This window comes from Prionailurus bengalensis, chromosome B2 (assembly GCF_016509475.1).
Source record: "Prionailurus bengalensis isolate Pbe53 chromosome B2, Fcat_Pben_1.1_paternal_pri, whole genome shotgun sequence".
In the NCBI taxonomy this organism is placed as follows: Eukaryota; Metazoa; Chordata; class Mammalia; order Carnivora; family Felidae; genus Prionailurus; species Prionailurus bengalensis.
In genome coordinates, this window is record NC_057349.1 from 88,238,493 (window position 1) to 88,251,232 (window position 12,740).

At 32.5% G+C, this 12,740-nt stretch overlaps 1 long non-coding RNA gene across 1 annotated transcript in view; it reads left to right on the forward strand.

Annotated features, from left to right (window-relative positions):
• The first annotated feature begins 1,218 nt into the window (after positions 1 to 1,218).
• The window catches only part of LOC122489789, a 149,658-nt gene continuing 138,136 nt past the window's right edge, over positions 1,219 to 12,740 (forward strand). The window contains exon 1 of the long non-coding RNA XR_006299007.1: positions 1,219 to 1,317. This is a non-coding gene — a long non-coding RNA (uncharacterized LOC122489789). The remainder of the gene's footprint in view (positions 1,318 to 12,740) is intronic.

Genomic DNA, 12,740 nt, shown 5'->3' on the forward strand with positions numbered 1-12,740 from the left:
TTTTCTACATTCATTTCCTTTTTGACTCATGGTGAATCTTTTCTTTTTCAACAACATAAGGAATGCCTGTTGTTTCTGGGCCCTAAAAGGATTCAAGTCTAAAGATACCTGTGGATTGTTGAATTTTCAAGACAGGATGAAAGGTTATATTAGGCCAGTGTCTGGGTCATTTAGTGATAAATTCTGACTTCTGTCAAGAAGCATAAATAAAATAAAATAAAATGTACAGATGAATTAGGCAATGATTTTTTGTGTGTTTGTTTAATCTGCTTTGACTTTAATTTTCCTACATACAAGTGGATATAATGTTTTTTTTCATTTGACTTCTCTTTCTTTCTCTCTTTTTATTTTCTTCAGATTTCCATTGCTCTATTTTTTCTTTTTCTCTCTCACAATCTTTCACACTCTAGGTTGCTTATACATATACACACATACACCAGCACATTTCCCTCTTTAAATAAAGGATAAGGTTTTATACAATATTTTGATATTTTTATTTCAGGAGTATTATTAAGGGGTGAAAATTGGGCATGTTTTGAAATCTTCTTTGAAATATAGCTGTAAGTCATATTTCTACTTGATGCATGCCGCACAAAATTAAAATATTCCTGCCTTTTACTGTATTTTTAGATTCTTTTAAAAGTAGCAATCTTCTGTAAAGATGCCATCAGGTGGCATTAAGTGTCTTAAATAATTTTGCAAAATATAAAAGGTATTTCACTAGATACTCCTATTATTATTTTATAGCTTAGGTAGTATGCAGCCTTCTAATACTCTAGAGTATTTATGAAGACAACTGGGAATTAATTTAATAAGTATTGAGTTTAAAACCACTATAGCATATTACATTGCCTAAGTAATACCAGTATAAATGGGGAAAAAAAGTTAAAGAGTATATCAACATGAAAATGATAGTTAAAAGAAATATCATTATGTATTGTGATGGAATGATAATGTTATGAATATCTGTTGGTATATTCCAGCAATTAAAAGAATCTGTTTTTTGTAAGTGGAATAGACACATTTAATCAACATCTGTCAAATTCAGATTTGAACAGCTAAGGGAAAAACCAAAGGCAATGATTGTGGGGGGTTTATAAGGAAATAGTATATGGATCAGTTTGTAAGCTTCTTTTTTGATAAAATGAGAAATACCAATTGTTTTCCATAAAACAAGTTTACTTTTACATTTGACATTTAGTTTGCACATGTTTCTTTGTTTTACATTTCAGGCTCAACTTTCCTACATAATTAAGAATTTGCAGCTTAGGCACTGCCAAAAACCACATCTGCACTGAAATCAATTATCTGTGTTTGGTAAGTGGGGCCGAAAACATTTGATAAATATTTTTTGTCTGCAGTAAACTTCAATGTTCATGTTTTAGCTATGATTTTATTGAAGACCCTTAAGAAAATTTCTAAACATCTCTAAGGATTATTTTTCCCAAACTGCCTTGTATTTTGGCAAGGTGGGGTCTTGCTTTTACGGATATATTTAATCTATTGTACCCAAAGCCAGAAAATTCTGGTATACTGCCATTCGTTTTTTTCAATTTTTTAATTTTTTAAGTTTTATTTATTTATTTTGAGAAAGAGAAAGAGCATGAGCAGGGGAGGGGCAGAGAAAGGGAGAGAGAGAATCCCAAGCAGGGTCCTCGCTGTTAGCACAGAGCCTGATGCGGAATTCGTTCGAACTCGTGAACCACGAGATCATGACCTGAGGTGAGATCAAGAGTCGAGACACTTAACCAACTGAGCCACCCAGGCAGCCCTGGTGTTCTGCCATTCTTAAATAAAAAACGGAAAAGACCAAAACTACATGCCTTTCTATAATCCATTTGAATCTGGTAGTTTAACTTTCCATCAAAGTCAAGCTCAAAGCAAAATACTTCTAATTGATCATATTAAAAAATTAAAACTTACTGGTCTTAGTCTGCATCATATATCATCATATTGGAGACCAGTTTCAACATATAAATTTAGGGAGACAGAAACATTCAACCTGTGGTATCACTCTTCATTGCTATTTCTTTCATCACTTTATTCTATAAAGATTAGGAATTCAGATACCAGGATATTTTACTTCAGTGGTTCATCCCATCTTCCTTAGAGAGTCAAAACTTCCAAAATACCTATACATTCTCTGACTATACTTGGCCCTTGGCCTCAGTTTTCCCTTTGGCACTTTCTGTTTTTTTTTTTTTCCTGAAAATTGAATTATGTACACAAAAATGGGCTGTGATTTTCATCTTTGATAATATCAGCACAAAATACAAAATTCATCCATTTATTACTGTTGTTAGTTAAATCATTTACAAAAATGATGACAAACAATGAGCAATATTACAAAAGCAGTTAGAGTGATTGTGGAAAAGTTAATCTAAGATCAGGGTATAGAAAAAAAGTATAAGGAAACAAAAGGTTGAGAAAGAGAAAAGACAACAAAATTTAAGAGAATTGATATTGAGTGCTAATCCATTCAATGAATATTTTTTGAACAGCTACTATGTTCTAGATGCTGATCTATTTCCATGATTTGCCACTAATCACTTTGTATTGATAATTTTTATGTTAAATATTTTTCTGATATAAAAGAATGGCTTTTTGTAGCAAAATTCTAATATGGAAAAATGTCTAAAAAGAAAAATGAAAACCTCTTTAATAACATCCTTGAGTACGAAGCATTGCTAACATTTAGTATGTTGTCTTTTTTCTCTGTATATACTGTTTTTATTAAAGTGCAAATCTGAATACTGAGCATATATTCTCATTTTTTAAAGTTAGCTTTAGTTTTTATTAATTTCCCATCATATTAAAAATCTAAATTATTTCAACAAATGTCTGTACCAAAATACATTTAATCCTTCCCACATTCGGGGTTTGAGGTTATTTACAGTGTTTTGTTGCTTTATCTAATGCTAAAATCAATATTCTCATCCATATATTTTTGTTTTTTCTTCACCACATACATCCCCAAAATAAATTCCGAAAAATGTAACTGTGAACATAAAACATAATTATATCCAGCAGAATTATCTCAATAGAAATGTGTAGTAGTACCTTGAGACTATGCCTAATTCTTGGTTTCCCCTTACCCTACTGTGAGTAATACTGAAAAAAAAAGTGATTAGTAGAAAAATTTTTGTTGATAATGAATGAAGAGAGTATTTTGTTTTAATTTGCATTAATCTGACTGCAAATGTGGTTGAATATTTCTCATATGCTTGTTAAGCATTTGTATCCTTCTCATATCATAATAGCTTACTGAGCTATTAGGTTTTTTCTTATTTATTAACAAGAATTTATTATATATTAATATTATAGATGTATTTTTATATTTATAATAAATTTCCCAAGTATCATTTGCCTTTTCATTTTTTTATATATATTTGACATACTTAATTTTGACCAAACTCAAATCCTTGGAGTTTTCTATTATGATTTCTTCATTTATGTTTGGAGTCGATCCCATCTAGAGAATTGAAAAGTAAACTGATAGAATTTCCTCTAGTTCTTTTTTTTTTATTTTTTTTTTATTTTTATTTTTTTATTTTTGGGACAGAGAGAGACAGAGCATGAACGGGGGAGGGGCAGAGAGAGAGGGAGACACAGAATCAGAAACAGGCTCCAGGCTCTGAGCCATCAGCCCAGAGCCTGACGCGGGGCTCGAACTCGCAGACCGCGAGATCATGACCTGGCTGAAGTCGGACGCTTAACCGACTGCGCCACCCAGGCGCCCCTCTAGTTCTTATTTTATCACCAAACACCTTTATTCTTATGGAATAATTTTGGATTATGATATGAAGTATGAGTGCTGATTAATACATCTATTCTCACAAGTAAATTTCGCAGGTGAACTTTAGGATCATTTTGCCATTTTGCTATTAAATAGTATATCAGTTTCAGGAAGTTTCTCCTTCAGATTTTGTTTAGCACAAAGAATAGATACTTCTTAAAATTTTATATCTAAGAGAAATTTAGGTCTCTTTATTCAAATAATATTGTGAAAATTACAGTAACACAAAAATTAAAACTATAATATAATAATGAAGTATATATTTTATAATATATGATCATGTGATATTATATTTATACTACTATATAGTATACATTGTACAGTATAGTATATTTTGTATTACTATATGTAATATACTAATATAAAGCTGAAAGTTTAGTAATAAAACTAAATTATTTTTTAGGTGATTTCATGTTTTGGTTTAAATCATTTATTAGTGTTTTATTATTTTGTTGACATTGCAATTCTATTTTACATAATTTTATAACTGATTATTAAAGGTATTAGGAGAAAGATATAAAGAGGAAAATAGTGCTATGTTAAAAGCTTAGACTTTTGATTCCAAAGTGCTCAGTTTTTCAATACTAACTTTGGAAAAATGCATATTTCTGGTGAAATTATGTGCCCACCAAAGAATTCTATTATATAGAATTATTATATAATTAATTATTATATTAATTATTATATAATTGTGACGGTGGGAGAAAGATACTTGAATATATGCAAGATATACAAGAATATCACTAATAATACCCATGTACCGCTTCTGTGGGAATAACTCAAAGCTCTAAATGAAATGAACGCTAGAGAAACCTCAACAAGGGGATGACAAAGAAGAGGGGAGATACTGGGATCAGTAAAACTGATACTGTTTCATCCAAATTTACCATTTGCTTTATATAATGCATATAATGGGAGTGTATAATATAAACACTATATTAAAATCCTTGAGAAAGGACAGATATTCTGTAAAGGAAACTTTAATAACAATATCAAATTTGAAATATGTAACCATCTCAACAAAACATAGAATTTATGGTTGAAGATGAGAATAAGCTGGGGAAGGAAGTAAGGAAGTAAAATTTTTCCAAATGTCTCTTCTTTCTGCAGAAAAAGAGAGAAGAGTGAAAGGAATGGATTTTATTCCTCTGAGCTAATCTTATTGCCGTGGGGGCTAAGTCTTGGATAAAAGAAAGTAAAGCATTTTGATGTACATAAGAGTGCATCTGAGTGGGGAAAATATCTAGCATATTCTTTTCTAATCATGATAGAGAAATATATGCCTGATTATGTAAATAAGAAAAGGAGAATAATATCAATTACATGATAACTTGTGGTATTACTTTCAAATTTACAAGTAGGGAAGAAAACGGATCAAATGAAAACAAAATAAAATTTGGTACCTAAGAAATATATAATTAAGATCAAAACAACAAAGTCAAATTTATAAAACAACACTAAGCAGAAACAGACTGAATTTTCTCATTAGAAGACAAAAAAAAAAAAAGCGGGATGGGGAAAGAAACACTAGACAAAAGTAAAGAAGGTAAAATGTCAGTGGTCATATCAGACATATTGCAATCAGTGTTAAAAGCCTGAAAATGAGAAAGATACCAAGCTCTGATAACACACTCCGGTTAGAAAGGTGATATGCCATGATCTTGTATTTGACAAGGCACAAAATAGCTGAATCTGTTTTTAAACGGATATTTCTATTATCCTCTATCAGGTTTGGAGAGAGAGAGGAAAAAAAATAGTCATACAAAATAAATTGCGTATTCTCTATATATTGGAGTTTATGTCTCTTGAAAAGGGAAGATACTTATTTTGGGTGCTCTGAAAAATTTGTAAAAATCTGACCATACTTGGCAGAAGAAAACATTGAAAACTTTAAAACAAAAACTTTTTTTCAGGTTTAATTATTGATTATTACCAAATAAATAAAGCATAATAAAAATATAAAAAGTGCAATTCATTTTGTGGAAAATACAAAAAGAAAAAAAATCACTTTATGACAAAATTGTAAAGACATAGCAGAAGTCCTACCAAAGGAAAATGCATTAACATCTTGATAAACAAAAAAGAAAAAGATTATAAATTATTTTACAAATTAAAACAAACTGCAAAATAAAGTAGAGACCATCCTAAAGTTAAAAATAGAAATTAAGAAAGTAGAATACAGAAAATAGTAAAATTTAAAATCAAGACTACTTAACATCTGCAATATACAGATGATTTTTGACTTACAGTGATTTAACTTTGGATTTTTCAACTTTGCCATGAGAAAGCAACAGGCGTTTAGTTGAAACCATACTTCAAAATTTGAATTTGGATAATTTCCAGGGTGAACGATATGTGATGCTGGACAGCAGCAGTAAGCCATAGCTCCCCCAGGCAGCCGCATGATCATGAGGATAAATAACTGATACACTTAAAGTAATTCTGTCCCCATACAGTCATGCTGTTTTTCACTTTCAGTACAGTATTCCATAAATTCAGTAAGATATTTAACACTTTATTATAAAATAGGTTTTGTGTTAGATGATTTTGCCCAAGTGTAAGCTGATGTAAGTGTTCTGAGCATGTTTAATGTAGGCTAGTAAGCTATGATGGTCTGTACATTAGGTGTCATTAAATGCATTTTCAATTTATGATGGGGTTTATCAAAATGCAATCCCACTGTAAGTCAAGGAAGAGCTGTAATGGGAAATATCTCATAGGATTTATTAAAAATAAAAGTGAGGGGCGCCTGGGTGGCGCAGTCGGTTAAGCGTCCGACTTCAGCCAGGTCACGATCTCGTGGTCCGGGAGTTCAAGCCCCGCGTCAGGCTCTGGGCTGATGGCTCAGAGCCTGGAGCCTGTTTCCGATTCTGCGTCTCCCTCTCTCTCTGCCCCTCCCCGTTCATGCTCTGTCTCTCTCTGTCCCAAAAATAAATAAACGTAAAAAAAAAAAATAAAAGTGAGTAAAAGAAAAAAAGATGAAAAAATGTAAAAGAGATAACTACATACTTATTTCATATAACATAATATATACATATATATAACATGCATATACTTTTATATATCATAGGTACAAAATTATGAGATAACACCAGGTATAGCTTCATGAAAATATATGATAGAAAGGATAATTAGTGTCCCTGAAAATACAAAATTTCCGAAAACTAGGCATGACTACTGAATAGTTTAGAAAGGTAAATAAAGATTTACCTTTGAAAAATATGACAGATACTTTCATTTCTGATGACATCATGGACTGCATACTGTGCAAAATATTTGCACTTCAAAATAAACAAAAAAAATCTGTTCTTTAAAATATACTCTAAACAAAATAGAAACCAACACATAGACTTGGGTTAAATATAGATATGAATCTCAAATATGTAAAATGCACTTAAAAATTAAAGAAAACCATAATCCTTTAAAATGAAAGGCTTTTACCCTTTAAAATAAGTTTTAAAAATATTGAGCAAACCTTTCACAAAATAGGATGTACAAGCTACTAAGAATATGAAAATTTTATCAAAAATTGTTTTCCATCAGGGAAATGCAAATTAAAGCCCAATGGGACATTCCTTCACAGTCATAAGAACATCAAAAAATTAAGATTAGGGGCACCTGGGTGGCGCAGTCGGTTAAGCGTCCGACTTCAGCCAGGTCACGATCTCGCGGTCCGTGAGTTCGAGCCCCGCGTCGGGCTCTGGGTTGATGGCTCAGAGCCTGGAGCCTGTTTCCAATTCTGTGTCTCCCTCTCTCTCTGCCCCTTGCCCGTTCATGCTCTGTCTCTCTCTGTCCCAAAAATAAATAAACGTTGAAAAAAATATTTAAAAAAAAATTAAGATTAATAATGCCAATTGTTAGCAAAGTTTCAGAGCAATAGGTACTTTCTTAAATTGTTGGGGGCGGGAGTTATAAAATGTTAGAACTACCTAGGAAGGTTATCTGACAATTCCAATCCTATGTATTTACCCAAGTGAATTAAAAACATAGTCATAAAGTAATTGTTCAAGGGTATATGTAGCAGCTTTATTCATGATATCTAAAACCTGAAATCAGCAAATGGCTCATAATATGTGAATTTGTAAACAAATTCTGATATTATCACAGAGTGGATTACTACTCAGCACTATAAAAGCAACAAATTACTGAAACTTCCAAAAATCTTTTAAAATTATTATTATTTTATTGTTATTATTGTTGTAGTTGTTATTATTATTAGCTAAGATGAAGCTACATACAAATGCCAAACATAAAAGAGAATACTTTTTGTATGATTTCTTCTTAAACGTTACATCACCATATGTTTCTTTTTTTTTAATGTTTATTTATTTTGAGAGAGAGAGAGAGAGAGAGCATGAGCAGGGGAGGGGCAGAGAAAGAGGAGGACAGAGAATTCCAAGCAGGCTCTGCATTCTAGCACAGAGCTGGATATGGGGCTCGAACCCACAAACTGCAAGACCATGACCTGAGCCAAGATCAAGAGTTGGACGCTTAGCCAACTGAGCCACCCAGGCATGCCTGTATGATTTAATTTATATGAAGTTCAGGAACATACATGATTAATTTATGGTAATAGAAATCGGAGCAATGACTGTCACTGAAAAGAATAATGAGAGAACTTTCTGAGGAAATTGTAATGTTCTATAATTTGATTGACTTTGAAGTTACATGGATATATACATTTGTCAACCAGGGCACATATAAAATAATATTCATCAAATAATTATTTGTAAAAGCAAAATCATCATTATAATTTATGACAAAAATTTAGAAATATGCTAAATATCTATCCACAGAGAATGATTATAAAATGCCTAAGGCAATTGTAATGTAGTGCAATACTATAGTGCAATAGTATACTTCAGTGAAAACTTGAAGAATTGCGGATATACAGAACAATATGAGTGACAAACACTGAAAAATACCGTGTTGCAGAAAAATACATGTGGTATTATTCCTGTTAAGCAATGTTTGAATCCATTTCAAATTAAGCAATGTATCTTACCCATAAGTAGAAACATCATAAAGCTATGAGAAGAGCCATAAAATTAATAAATCCAAAATTTGGGAAAGTGGATGCCTTTGAGTTGGAAGACAAAGGTTAGTTATGCATGTAAAGGAATACAGGGAGTTTCAAATGTTTTTGGAAAAAAAGGTTCATTTTTTTTGCTTGGTTGTGCATTCTTTCATATATGTGAAATATTTAATAATTTATAAATTGGAGTGAAGAGTCAATAGAAAAAGATTGTTTTATGTCTGAATTTTATCCATACCCAGGAATACAATTCCATTGTGATTGAAATTGTTACAAAATATAAGCAGCAACAGAAATCTACCCAAAACCTGATAAGAGGAGCATAAACTAGAGAATTATGAATCAACTCTTTTATTAGCCTTGAGTTAATATGATAAAAATGTCAATTCTTTAAATATTGATTATTAAGTTTAATGAAATTGCATTTGGAATCCAAACAGAACTATTATGGGAATTAGATAAAATGATTTAAGCTGTATATGGGAGATTAAATAAATAGGAGTCTATATAGATAGGATAAGTAATCAATAAATTGGACTGCTGTAATATAGCATGTACAAAATAAATTCCAAATTGTTTGAAAAAGAATCTCCACATATAGTTTAGATTACATATTCAACCTGGGTTTCTATGAGAAACCTTCTTAAACAAAAATGGAAATCCAGTTGCCAGAAAAGAATAAATAGGCATGTTTGATAATGTAAAAATAGAAACTTTGTATTGCAAAAGATCATATTTTCCTAAAACTTGAGAGGTAATACAAAAGTAAAATAATTGAGGTTCTCTTATATTGTTTCTAACCCTGCTTTGTAGGATATTGTATATTGAGTGAATTATTTAATTACTATAATTAGATGACTGCTTTAAACTCAAATGAAATCATCAGTCAATAAGTATGTTTCAAGGCACCTATTATGTTCCAGCCCTATTATAGGTGTGGGGGACACAGCAGTGAACAGAGCCAAAGAAGAAACACCTGCCCTTGTGGAGCTTACACTCTAAATAAGTGAAATATATAATAAACAAAATAATATGTAAATTGTATTTCAAAGAAAATAATATTTAGGTATGTAGTATGTGAGATAATGATACAAGCAGTGGAGAAAAGCCAGAGTAGTGATATAGGGAGTATGTCTGTGTGTGTGTGTGTATGTACAATTTTATTTTTTTAAAATTTTTTATAATGTTTATTTACTTTTGAGAGAGAGAGCACAAGCAGGGGAGGGGCAGAGAGAGAAGGAGACACAGAATCTGAAGCAGGCTCTGGGCTCTCAGCTGTTAGCACAGAGACGGCATGGGGCTTGAACTCATGAGCGGTGAGATCTTGACCTGAGCCAAAGTCAGACGCTTTACTGACTGAGCCACCCAGGCTCCCCTGCGTATGTACAATTTTAGACAAGATATTCAGGGAATTGCTCATTGAGTAGGTGACAGGTGACTAAAGACCTGAAGGAAAGAAGAAAACAAGTCATGTAACTATTCAAGCTAAAACTATTAGAGGCAAATGAAAGAGCAGTTCAAAGGCGTGAGTTGCGAGCATGCTATGTTTTTTGGAGGAGCAACAGAAAGGCCAATGTGGTTATAACATAATGAGCTGGGTTGGGGGCAGTGGAAAGGAAGGGACAGGTGATAATGGCAAAGAGGTAACAATGGACCAAATCCAGACTCTCCACAGTAATAGCAGAAAAGGCAGAATATATAGTCAAAAGCAGATTGCCAGAATTAAGAAAATTCAATAAGCTTGTGGAAATTCTCTTGCATAAGTTTCTGTTTTCTCAGTGAAATAGAAAGCAGGGTGGTTGCTGAGAGCGAACATGAGGGAGGAAATACTGGAGAATTGTAGGAGGAGGCGATCTGAATAAATCATCATTGTAGGTGATGGAGAGAGTGAATGGAACTATAGTACCATTGAGCACCCAGAACACAGTTGAGGTTTGTGATTATAAATGTAATGTGAGTTCAGGAAGCATTCTGTGTGTGTGTTTCTCCAGCCATACTCAGTACAAATGTACGTGCCGGAAGAGACGGAGTTGGATTTAACCAGTTTGGTTGTATTGCTATTTGTTACAATGAATTGAAAAGGAGTGAGGGAATTTGAAGTGTATGTGGGGGAGTAAATAGAACTAACTGAGGAAGGTAAGCTGTGTAAACAGGTGAGTGGGGACACAAGGATGAAGACCATAAAAATCTAGTCGAGTCAATAGATTATTGACTTCCAGGTCCTCTGGAATTGAGGGTTGTTAAAAATGGGGTTTAAGAGAATGAGCTGAAAACATTAGATGTTATATATCAGTCATAGGTTGACAATATTGGCATGTAGTTATAGAAGAAAACACCTGCATTTCTCACAAAGTTTAAAGATAAATAATATCTATTAGATTCATGAAAATTCCAATTCAGTAATTTGTTTTGGACACAGGATTGAAGAGGCACTTTGTACAATATTTAGTAGTCTACTTGATAACAAGCTTCTCAAAAAAAAGAGAAAAACCTGGCTAAATGTATTAAATCCATAGTTCTGTTTTTCATCATTTTTTTCAAAAGCATTTTGGAAGCCATTGATAATTTCCTGAGTGACATTATTTTATCACCTCTGAGTATAGGGATTTTTATATGTTTAAAAAAAATACCCTTTTCAGTGGATGCCTTATATTTTAATGCTGGAATCAGCAGTATCCCAATGTGACACCAGACAAAACATCGACTTTTAAATGAATCATTGTTTTCTTTTGAACTAGAATTAGAATAGCTGATTCATCCACAATCTATTATGTGTACATTATTGTTGCTATTGTGATAATAGAGAATTTTATTTATTTTTATGGCGGATTATATTGTGAGTACACTTTTAGTCAGCTTGGGTTTAGCAATCCTGTTATATTTGTCCTTAGAATGTCTTTCACATGTTCGAGGTTTGTACTTGAAAAGTTTATAAATAAATAATAAATAAATAAATAAACGTATTATTTTTAGAGAATAAATTTATTCAATTGTGAAAAAATACCCCTTTCAAGCTTTAATACCCATTTGTTCAAATACATATAATTTACATGTTTGTGTCTGTTTATTTATTTGTGCATATGTATGTGGGGCTTTATGACTGACAGTCCTTTTTAACACTGATTCTTAAATTTCATATACTGAAGCATCTTTAAAAATATGTGTTCCCATGGGGTGCCTGGGTGGCTCAGTCAGTTGGGTGTCTGACTTCGGCTCAGGTCATGATCTTGAAGTCCGTGAGTTCAAGTCCCACGTCAGGCTCTGTGCAGACAGCTCGGAGCCTGGAGCCTGCCTCAGATCCTGTCTCCCTCTCTCTCTGCCCCTCCTCCGCTTGCACTCTGTCTCTCTCTCAAAAATAAAGTAAAAACATAAAAAAATTAATAAAAAATATGTGTTCCCATAAAATAACATTTCCCACCTACTCTCATCTACTTATGGTGGTCATTTTTTCTACAATGTTCACTTTCCATTCTTCACATGTCTTTTGTAAGGTTCCAGTACTAGAACTTCAGTCCTAATCTACCATAACATTTATTTTTGGCTGTTGAAGACATGTAGGTCCTCTGTTTTAGGGAACTTGAATATGAAGTCACTTTGTTATGCTATAAATGTTTGTAGAAACATAGATTTCTGTAAACACAGTTAAAAGTATTTTTTCAATAAAGTTTTAATTTGAATTAAATTCCTATTTCCTGTATACACATAACCTCTAAAAAAATCCCTAGAATTTTAAAGTTTTACAGGGAGGAGGGAACTTAGATCATTTTTTCTAATTTTTTTTTTAATGTTTATTTTTGAGAGAGAGAGACATAGTGTGAGCAGAGGAGGGGCAGAGAGAGGGGGAGACACAGAATCTGAAACAGGCTCCAGGTTCTGAGCTGTCAGCACAGAGCCCAACACGGGGCTCAA